This window comes from Pleurodeles waltl, chromosome 2_2, assembly GCF_031143425.1.
Source record: "Pleurodeles waltl isolate 20211129_DDA chromosome 2_2, aPleWal1.hap1.20221129, whole genome shotgun sequence".
In the NCBI taxonomy this organism is placed as follows: domain Eukaryota; kingdom Metazoa; phylum Chordata; class Amphibia; order Caudata; family Salamandridae; genus Pleurodeles; species Pleurodeles waltl.
The window spans coordinates 745,001,884-745,013,923 of NC_090439.1; positions in this window are offsets into that span (position 1 = coordinate 745,001,884).

Here is a 12,040-nt window from a genome sequence, read left to right on the forward strand (position 1 = left end):
TATCTGAATATTCCCCTCATCATCCCTTAATATTCTACAGAGGACATTATCCAGCCATCATTTTGTGTACTGTCCTGGTTTTCTCAAGCCAAACAAATCTGCTAATCTAATACAGGCAAATGATAGTGTGTGTGGTTTTGCCATTATACGATATAATCTACATTAAGAGTTCCACAGATTGAATGTGAGGTAGCATTGTTATTTCACATTTTTCACGGAAAGCTGATTCAGGCACAAAATTCGACTTGCACAGAAATCTGTATTACTCATCAAATAAGAGGCGTGGGCCCAGATGTAAGTATGTTTAGGTTTGTGATTACCAAATAGCGAATTTTTGTGATTTGCTGTTTGATATTCGCAAACACCCATGTGCGAAAGTGTGCTTTACACTTTCTGCGATTCCCAGTGGGTTGCAAATAGACCTACCTCATTAATATTCATGAGGTAGGTCTCGCTTTGCGATAAATTAGGAATTGCTAAAATCACAGGGATGGTGGACTGCTGGGGTCAGGAGACCACCATGTCTTTGATTGCTTTTAAATAAAGCAATGTTTTTTAAATGCAGCCATTTTTCCTTAAAGGAAAACAGGATGTATTTCAAAAACAAAACAGAAAAGTTTTCTTTTCATTTTTCAAGAACAGGCAGTGGTCTGTGGGACCACTGCCTGCTCTTAACAAATATTTTTACAACCATTCTCAAAGGCAAAAGGGTCCCCAGGGGACTCTTTCCCATTTGGGAATGGGTTACCACTTACTTGAAGAAGGCAGCAAAATGCGAATGTTTTGTCACTGCATTATGGTTGCAAAACATTCAAAAGTACTAGTGCGATTTGGTATTACGAAAGGATGCTTAAACACGCCCGTTCCTAATACCGAATCTCTAACCCAATTTGTATTTTGGTAATAGGTCACTGAATCACAAAAAGGACTATTGTACATTTCAAAATGGTCTTTTCCAGTCGCAAATAGCTTGATTCTGTGAATCGGACAATTTGCGATCTACAAAAAGATTTGTTCACCTGGCCGTTGGTCTTCTAACCTTTGAGACACGCCATCATCACTGAAAAAAAAAACAGTAGGAGACACAAAGATCCTAGCAAATGACTGGCCAATCTAAAACCTTTTAGACAACTTCAAGAATTCTTGCAACTTAATCATCTTCACTATCACCAGTTAGGGTTCAGACTTTCAAGGGTCACTAAATCTGCTGTGGACAACTTTAGAAAATAGCTTCTCTTCTTCTTGGACACAGACAAAAAACATTACTTATGCTCTATGCCTTTTTGTAACACATCATACAGAGGACCACTGCATTCTACTTCAAAGGATGCAAGTAAAACATGGTGGCCAGCACCTGCATTGGCTTGGATCAATTCCTTTTTCACCAACCATACCCATCTAATAAGGATGAAATGCATGAGGTCATTCTATGTTATGCAGTATGCCCCAGAGATTGCCTCTTACTTGAGTTCTTTTCAATACTACTAATAATAATAATTATAATAATAAGAAGAAGAAGAATATAATTTGCAGAGTGCATAGTTACGTCAGCTGACATGTCCCAGCGCTGGGGTTTCCTTCCCACGGTATAGAGCATGAAGTGCCAAAATGGCTGATATTATGTAGACTAAGGAGCCAAGTCTGGTTTCCTATGAAAGGATAACTCTGATTTTTCCTGCCTAAGCAGAAGAGGCAGGGAGTTCCACAGCTTGACTGCCAGAAAACTGAAAGAGCATCCTCCGATACCTGCTCTGTTGATGCTGGGAATACCTGCTAGGGAAGCACCAGCCGATCTCAAGTTTCTCTTTGGAGAGAAGGTAGCAATCAAAGGATGCAAATACCTAGGGCCCCTGCTGAAGAGAATTTTGTGGCAATCGCACAAGACTTCAAAGGAAACCTGTTTCTTCAAAGGAAGCCAATGCAACTTTGCCAGAGCGGGGACTAAGGGGAAGCATCTAGGCAGAATTCATAGAAGCCTAGCTGCCATATTCTGCACACTCTGGAGTCTCATTAGTCATGACTGAGAGACCTTCAGATACAGTATGTCGCAGTAGTCCAGTCTGGACATGATCAGAGACTGGACTAGTCTCTTCCTAGCTGCCTCTGGCAAGAAAGTAAGGATTTTTGTTCAAGGATTTTAAGATCCTGAAACATTGTTGTGTTTGGATTGTGATTTGATTATGAAATGATAGCTTTGAGTCAAATCAGATGCCCAAATTTTTTAGTCTAGGCCTAGGTAAAGGTAAATAATCCAGGGAGTCAGGCTTCCAAGCAGTCAACCAGATTGAAGGCTGCTTGCCAAGGATGTGCACCTCAATATTCCCAGCATTTAGCTTGAGAAAACGGAGGCGCATCCATTCAGTCACGTTCTGTAAGGCAAGAACAAAGCAGCACTGCTGTATTCGATCAATTGTGAGAAAGAGTGACTGTTAACTGCATATCATCTGCGTACAACACAATTACCAGCCAGGGGGAGCATACACATATTGAACCAAGTCAGGCTCGTGAAAGAGCCCTTCGAGACCACAATCTGCAGTGGAAAAACCTTTGAAGAAAAAGATTTTTGTGCCACCTGGAAGATGCAGTTCTGTAGAAAGAATGAAAACCACGGTACATGTGCCAACTACCATATATGCGCCATCTGGCTCAACATTGTGAGCAATACCAGGTAAAATTAGTAACATCACAATCAAAAGACCTCCAGTGCTTCCTTAACAGTAAGGAACCTCAGAATTCACTTCAACTTCAAGGTCTTATTGGCTCTGTAAGTCACTGCCTTGGCAGGGGGCACCAACAAGCAGCTCTCTCATCTCTGTATTAATTCTCCTTCTTCTTCAAATTGAACACTTAGTGAAGCTCACAGAAGATGAGAAGGTGGTCCTGCCCTCATTATTGGTAAGGCTATTGGTAAGGCTGAGGAAATAGCAGGACATCAGTGGACGTGACACCGCTACCCAAGTCTAAATATGTCTTTACAAACAATATGTAATAGTTATTTATAAATTACAGGAGTTTGTGATTCATTGGTCATGACATCCTGCACCCTAGTGGATGACCACCCACCATATTTAGAGATTTCCATCTGCCTGGCAGAAATCTCTGTGTCTTCAGAGGAGTCACTACCATTGTGGCTCCTCTCAAGGCATGTCTGTGATTGCTTTTTAATAAAGCAATCTTTTTTGGAAATGCAGAATGTTTTCCTTTAGAAAAACAGGATACCTTTCGAAAAATAAAACAAAATGTTTAAGTTCCAATGTTTAAGAGCAGGTAGCTGTCGCCTGACCACTACCTGATCTAAAAAACACCTGTTTTAACATTCACAAAAGGGAATTTGGAGTGGTTATCACCACCTTTGCGGTGTTGGTAAAAATGAATGCCCTGTGACTGTAACTCGGTCACAAAACATTCATACATACCACTGTGATTCGGTATTATTAAGGGGCGCCTTAAACACTACCCTTCCAAATACTGAATCGCTAAACACAAATTTGGTAACACATTATCAAGTTTGTGCTCTGTACATATGTCAAAGCATTGTTGAGTTTGGATTAACAGAATCAGGCCGTTACCAACTACAAACCTGCTTTTGTACGCATGGCCCTTAGAAACAAGTACATTCAAATAAGCCTTTGCAGACAATCAGGATACCTCTGAAAAAACCCTCACAGGACCTCTCAGAACATTGCTGCTGGCTCATATCGAGCCGGCGGCAATGTTGATGTGCAGCGGGTGCAGCAGCACCCATCGCGCATTGCACTGCCCGTAATTCGGGGAGTGAAATGCGCGATGGGGCTGTGCCTGGGGGCCCCTGCACTGCCCATGCCAATTGCAAGGGCAGTGCAGGGGCACCCAGGGGCGCCCGAGGCCCCCTTACCACCAGCCTTTCCATGGCAATGTTTACTACCATGGGCAGGCTGGGGGTTGGGGATTATGACCGCCCGGCGGAAGCCTGGCAGTATAGTGAATGGGACGGCGGTATGGCCGTGGCTAATGCGCCACAGTCATAATACACTGGCGGAACACCGCCAGCCTGTTGGCGGTGTTACCGCCAGTGTTCCGCCGGCTGCCAGGGTCGTAATGAGGCCCTTAATCTTCCTAGTGCCAATCTGCTCAACTGATCAAGTTCTTTAGGACTAAAACATATCTAGAAGGAGAAATATCCAGAAGGTGTCTCACACTGTTCTTTATATGATGTGCACGTTCAGACTGGGGCGGGGAAGGTACAGTAAACAATGGTGTAAAATAACTGAGAAAGAGGGTCCATTAGCTTTTCCTCATTATGGAACATTTAATCTGAGAATTTTAGACAATTTGAGGAGAGTAATGTGCAAATTAAAGCCTCCTCCAAGACCCAAGCAAAAAGCACTTGCCATTTGGGAACTTGTTGCAAGACAGAAACCAACAACAAAATTTGAGAATAGAATGAAGAAAGTAGTTAAGATATTAGCGGAAGCTAAATGGGATGAAGAACAAAAAATGTGGACAGCAGGCATAATAGATGGAGTGAGAATGTTTCAACCCATTACTGAAGAAGGTGATGGGAGTACAAAACCAGACTCGAAACAAACCGACAGCTAAGGCAGAATAGTCAGCAGAACATGAGGGTAAAAAGACAGTAACATATGAGCAGCAGAGGCCCGTCCTTTGGGGCTGAGAGGCCATGCACCCCCACCTTTTTCCCAACAAGACAAGTATCTGTCAGACTAAGCAAAGGTCAGCCTGACTGACACTCTCCATTTTCAAGTCAGGCAGCCATTAGCTAGACACAGGCTATTTGCGCAGGCTCCCGGTGCCTGAGCTGAACTTTGCTCGGCTGAAGAAGTGACAGCCCTGTCAGTGTGACCTATTCAGCCTAGCAAAGGTGTCTTGAGGCCCTCACCCTTATGACAAAGGGGAATGTTACCAACTGCTTCAGACCTGGGTGCTTCAGTTTTAAGCCCTGAAGCACCATGGGCTAAATGTCAATCAGTGACACCTCATCACAGAGTCTGGTGGGTCAGCAGTCTTACTGACTCCATCCAACTCTGTGACGAGATTGTGACTGCTGCCTACCCTCACTGGCTGACCTTAGGTTAGCCAGTGAGGGAAGGCAGCAGTCCCAACCCTCCTGGAACCTACGAAGCAGAGTTGAAGGTAAGTGTGTGTGTGTTTTTTTGAATGAATGTTTGGTGTGTGCGTGCATGTATGTTTGAATATTTGATCATGAGTGTTGTGAATGGATGCATGCGTACACAATGAATGAGTTTGAGTGTTCCCGTGTGTCCCGCCTAACCCCCTCCGTCCTAAAATTACCACCTGCCACTGCATATAAGATGAGTTCATAAATCAGCTTCTGATGAATCATCCCCCACCGTATCATTCAGTTGAGGTAGAAACAAATAGTGAAGCAGTACAGAATGTAGTCCAGAATATGCCAAATACTCCAGTTACACAGACCCCAATTCAGACAGCTCTAGGTACACCTGCAAATTCAGTGCCACAAGTGCTCATGGTTTATCCACAGGTTAGACTGTTGATACAGCACAGTCCAGTACAAGCCCAGTTATGATCCAGGTAAAGACAAGTCCTAATGTGATCAAAAAGTGTGACCCCTCATATGACTGCGCCTGTGCAGAATTTTAATCAGAATCAGCCTATGCCTATGTATACACCAGTGCAGACAATGTCGAATGTTACCCCGAATCAAACAGGACAGACTTTGAGTACTGTTTTAACAAGTCAAAGTACTGGAATGACAATTCTATCGAGTCAGACAAATTTTATGGGTCCCGATGCACTAACAGTTCCTGTGACTATAGGTTCAGTTGTTCCCTTGCATACTCTAGGTAACCCTGGAAGTAATGCCCATTCAATTAATTTTTCAGCAGTTTCTGAAACACCAGCTGCATCTGCTGGGATAGCACCAATTGGTATGCAGAAATCAGTATATTCAAACAATTCAGAGATGGAGAGAATAGCTCTTCTATCCCACCTTTGACCCCTACACAAATTGCAGAACCTAACCTCATGTTAAATCAATCAGGACCAATTCTTGATGCTATGTTTCCCCACGGAACCCTACTTCCTTACATGCCCACACCAGATCAGATTACAAGTATACATTCAGTACCCTGCAAACTGCTAGATAAATAATATTAGCTTGCAAGGTCTTTCAGCATGTGACTGCTGCCTTCCCTCATTGGCTGAATGGTTAAACAATCCAAGCCCTCAAGGTGCAACAAGTGTAACAAATAGTAACATTTGATCAGAAGAGACACCAGAGAGAGACAGGACAGTGAATGTGTCAAGGTTGAAATGACAATTAAATTAATTAATTATGGGAACGTTAGTTGTGAAGCAATTGGAAACGTACAGAGAAGATGAATGCGATCCATGTGTAAAGATGTTACCCAACGTGCAGGACTGACTTATGAGAAGCTAGCCAGAATTGGCAGAGAAATAAGACGTGGATTTAGAAAAATCTAAACCTTTAAAGGGATTTTACAGATTGGAGTTCAGTAACAAAGATATTCTTAATATGAGATCGCCCGGAATGAGAATGCCCATTATTAATGAAATAATTACATACATTAAAACATGGGGAGTATCAGATAAATGAGAAGGCAGATGGACAAAGAACAGAGATCAAAAGAAAGCAAAGAAGAATTTGTCTCCAGTTGGAGCAATTCAAGTTGAAGACAATGTAAAAATGATGTCTATGAGAGAAATACCAGGTGGAGGTGATGTACATGTATTCTGGAGTAAGAGTGATTTACTGTTATTCACAAATGATTACCAGAGATTGAGAGAGAAGCCTGTGGAATGGTATAAGCAGTTAGAAAGGTTTGTGAAACTTTAGAAATGCCTGTGGGAAGATGTGAATATGTTGTTTGATATTGTTGACTTGTGGACTGAGAGCTAAAGAAGTGTTGATTGGACAGAGCATGAACCTCTGAGAGATCTAGTAACAGGTACGCCTTCTGAAGATGTGATGAAAAAGTACTATAAGGTCATTAAATTCCTGAAACACAGAGGGCCTGATTTATGAAAAGTTTGCACCACCTTTGTGTCATTTTTTCAGGCCCAAAGTGTCCCAGAAAGATACTGATTGGCAAAAGATTTACCCGACAGCACAGGAGTCTATTCATGCCTATTATGAGAGCTTGCTGCAAACTTTCAGACAGCATAGTGGTGCAGAGAACATTGAGCCGAAAGATCTGAGTCATTTTGTGTTTAGGTTTGTGCAAAGCTTGAAGCCAGACATTAGTGCAATAATTTTGCAGCATTTAATCTGTTGGCTAAAGAACGCATTGATGAGATGCTGCAGTATGCAAGGTATTGTAGCGATGAAATCAAATTGAAGCAGAAAAAGTTGAGGGAGAAGTTGATGGCGATACAATTGAAGGCTACAAGTAAGTCAGAGCCCACCGATGATGGTAAATATAAGTTGAATGCAAGCTGTGCAACAGCAGGTTAGCAATGCGGTTCAGCCTAGAGGTAGAAGACATGGTGTTCATGTAGATCAGAGTTGAAATTTGGTTGAGGTTCAGTCATTCAAGAAAAAAAGTCTATGTCATGCTTGCAGAAATTTAGGTCAGTGGTGGAGGGAATGTCCCTATAATAATGTGAATAATTTTGTACAGAATGCTGGAGTTACTCAGAATCAAGGTAACAATCAGGTTCAAATTCAGACAGTCCAAAGACCCTAAATTCCGAATGTACAAATGTCCCCAGTACAATTGATGCAGGTACCACAACCCCGATGACACAGCAGCAGGTGATTGTTCCTCAGCAAAACATGAATCAGATGGAAAATGCAAATCAGAATCAATTGGCAAATGTAAACCGGAATCAGATAGCTTCACAGTTTCCCTTAATTGATTTAAGTGATGAGGATTTCATAGAAATGTTTCACAGTGATAGTTCTGATGATAAGGATTGCATGTTAGCTGCATCCTTAGAGGTGGATTAACGTGGTTCCTATGTAAATGCCAGAGTTATGGGACACAATGTGTCACTCTTGGCCAACACTGGAGCTACACGTTCCACTGTCAGAACCGCTGAAGGGACGGATTTGCTACTATTAGAAAGGAGAATTCAGGTTATAGGAGTAGCTAGTAAACAGTTGACATATCCTGGAACAGAACATGTTCCAGTAAAAATAGGTTCATTTGAACATAAGCACCGATTTGTGGTTTGTAATTTAAGTCCAGTCAAGCTGTTAGCATGTGACCTGTTGTGCAAGTTAAACTGTTCCATTAGCTGCACACCCAATGGAATAGAAATACAAACAATTGAGGATGCCCCTTGCGAAGCTGTAAAGCTGTACCCACTTGTAAAACCTCCAGTGATGACATGTAATGATTTTCAAGAAGAATTGTAAGAAACAGTAATTCAATTTTGGGAAGCCCTTGTAATTCCCCTGTTTTATGATTGTGGAAGCCCAATGGAAAACACAGCAAAGTTCAGGATTTGAGAAAAGTGAACAAGATAGTCATTCCATGTTGTCCTATGGTACCAAATCCAGCAGCAATTTTATTTCAAATCCTGTGTGAAGCAGAGTGGTTTACAGTCATTGATATGTGCCAAGCATTCTTTTCCATTCCCTTGCATGAATAAAGCTAATTCCTCTTTGCTTTTAAATTCAGCAGTCGTATTTGAGCATGGTGTCGTACTCCTCAGGGGTATATGGAGTAGCTGTCAATCTTTGATCAGATTTTGAAAAACAACTTGAAGTCCCTTAAAAGGCCCTATCATTCAATCTTAGTGCAGTACATTGATGACCTGTTGGTTGCATCACATACTAGAGAAGCATGCAGAAGAGATACCATAGCGCTCTTGAATCGTTTAAGAGAACATGGATATAAAGGCCCTCATTACAACCCTGGCGATAAATCCCGCTTACTGCCGTGCTAAAGGCCGCCAACATACCGTGGCCACGGCAGAAATCCTCTACAGTTATTACGACCCACATCTCTTAATCCGCCACAATACAGACACCCACACAAGTCCGCCACACCAAAGGTCAGTGATAAACTGGCAATAGGAAAGCCCACACCGTCACGCCAACAAGAATACGCCCACACTATCACGACCCACGAATCAACGCGGCGGTCTTTCAACCGCGGTAATCCATTGGTGTCACACACTGCAGCGCTCAAAATACACACACATTTACAAAACACAACCACATTGGACAATTCAAACTACACACACATGATGCACATACACACACCACACCCACACACTCACACCACTATAAAACACACACACACATTACCCACAACCCCTTTCAACGACATTTTCGTGAAGAAGCAGAGAGAGAGAATAGCAAACACTACACCAGCATCCACAAGCACACAACACCATCACTCATACAACATACACGCAGCTCAAACAACACACACCAACCCAACATTTCACACAGCACAACAAACATCACCTCACACATCACCCACACCACATCATGGCACCACAAAGACACCCCAGGATTTCTGAGGAGGAGCTCACAGTCATGGTGGAGGTAATCATCCGGGTAGAGCCACAGCTTTTCGAATCACAGGTGCAGCACACCTCCATTGCTAGGAAGATGGAGCTATGGCGGAGAATCGTCGACAGGGTCAAGGCAGTGGGACAGCATCCAAGATTATGGGATGACATCAGGAAGAGGTGGAACTACCTACGGGGGAAGGTGCGTTCTGTGGTTTCAAGACACCAGATTGCTGCACAGAGGACTGGCGTTGGACCCCCACCTCCTCCCCCACAAATAACAACATGGGAGGAGCAAGTCTTGGCAATACTGCATCCTGAGGGCCTCGCAGGAGTAGCAGGAGGACTGGACTCTGGTAAGTCATATCTTAATTACCATATTCCCCCACCCCACCTGCATGCCATCACATACCCCCACACTCACCCCCATCACTCCAACACCTCACATATGCCCCACTATCACAACCCAGCCATCCCAATACCAAGCCCTGCATGCAACACAAAAGCATGGACACCCATTACCAAAGCGTGTCCGTTACAGATATCCACACAGACCCCAAAACACTAATCACACAATGGCAAACACAACAATGCAAGCACAGGAGTAGAGGGTAACTCACCCAATTCACAAGATGGCAGACACAGATACAATAACTATGCATTTACACCCCAAAAAGACCCATACTCAACGTCACCGGACAGGAGCTGCCAGACATATCCAGTCCCCCCCCCAGAAGAGGCCCACAGTGATGACAGCAGCTCTGCGCGCCTGGATCTGGATGACCAGCCCGGTCCAGCAGGGACCTCTGGACAGTTGGTTCCCCTGCCACAGTCACAAACCACCACAGAGCTTCCCCCCTCAGGATACACCACCACAGCACCCACCCAGCGGCCCCATCCCTCTGTCCCCAGGACACGTCAATCAGCAGTGTGTTCACCACTACAGGGACCCGAGGCAAATCCACCAACCCAAGACAATCAGGGACCTGGGGTCAGTGGCAGTGGGCACACGGTTCAGGGGACAGAGGCACAGGATAACAGGGAAGCTGGGAGGACTGCTGTGGGGCAGGGGGAGGACAGGGTCAGGGAACCCACTCTCCACGAGGCACTCTCCAACATCATGGGAGCATACCACCATTCCCAGGAGACCATGGGTACGGTACTGGCCAAATTTCAGGAGACCCAGCGGCTGCAGGAGGAACACTACCTGGGGATCAGGGAGGACTTGAAGTCCATCAACACCACCCTGGTCACCATTGCAGGGGTGCTGGCAGAACTGGCCAACACCATGAGGGACACAGGGGCACACAAACGGGCCCGTGACACTAGCCTGAACAATGAACAGCCCTCCACCTCCGCTAGTGGACAAGAGGCCCCGCCACAGGACCAACAGGCCACCAGCACCCACCCCCTGCAGAAGGAGAACCTCCCTGCAAACGCTCCCTGAGATCCAGGAACAAGACAGAAAACATTGCCAGGACCCCCGCCAGGAAATAAGACTCTCCTGATTGTCACCCTTTAGTCCCACTTTGTCACCCTGACAACTTTGACCTGCCATCACTTCACTTACTATACCCCCTTGGACAATGCACCTGTGAGACCAAGAGACTGAACTCTACCATGGACATTCCTCCACCGTCACCGCAGCCCATTGTACACCCCCTCCACACATTAGCACAGAAATAAACACCCTTGAATCACAATTCAATCTGGAGTCAGTCTGTACTTTCACAAATGTGTAATTGCAACCACTCTGAAAAATAGCAACGCCAAAGTTCATGTTCACATACCAATGTTACACAGTTGTTGGACAGCAGTAAACATAGCAGAGGGCACAAAGTGGGACCCAGATCTGTGAAATGGAAAGGCATAGTGACATGTCAGGGTCCATACACAGAGGTAAAAAGGCAGATTTATGCTATGTCCTACAGTAGTATGAGATGTGAGAAGCAGTGCCATCCTCTTAACTGTGTCTCACTGGAAGTATTGCATGATGCTGTTGTTTCGGTTGTCTATATCTTCTATTGCTCCTCTTCTTCACTGTCCACAGGCTCCACTGCTGCCACAAGACCAGCATCAGGCCTATCCTCCTGCAGAAAAGGCACCCGGTGGTCACAAAGCCAGGTGGTGCAACATACAGCATGCCACGATTATCTGGCACACCTTCTTCAGTGAGTAGTATAGGGAGCCACCTGTCAGATGGAGGCACCGGAATCTTGCCTTCAGGAGGCCGAAGGTGTGCTCTATTATCTTCCTAGTTAACCCATGTGCCTCATTGTAGCATTCCTCTGCCCTTGTCCTGGGATTCCTCACTGGGGTCAGTAGCCATGACAGGTTGGGGTAACCAGAGTCACCTGCAAATATCGAGGGCCAACTGTTAGACATCCTCCAACCCTCAGGGACTCTCCCATACCCAGACACCTATTTAAACTGTGTGGGGACCTTGGGCTCACCTATTAGCCACACCTGGTGCTTCTGGAGTTGCCCCATCACATAAGGGATGCTGCTATTCCTTAAAATGTAAGCGTCATGCACTGAGCCAGGATACTTGGCATTCACATGGGAGATGTAC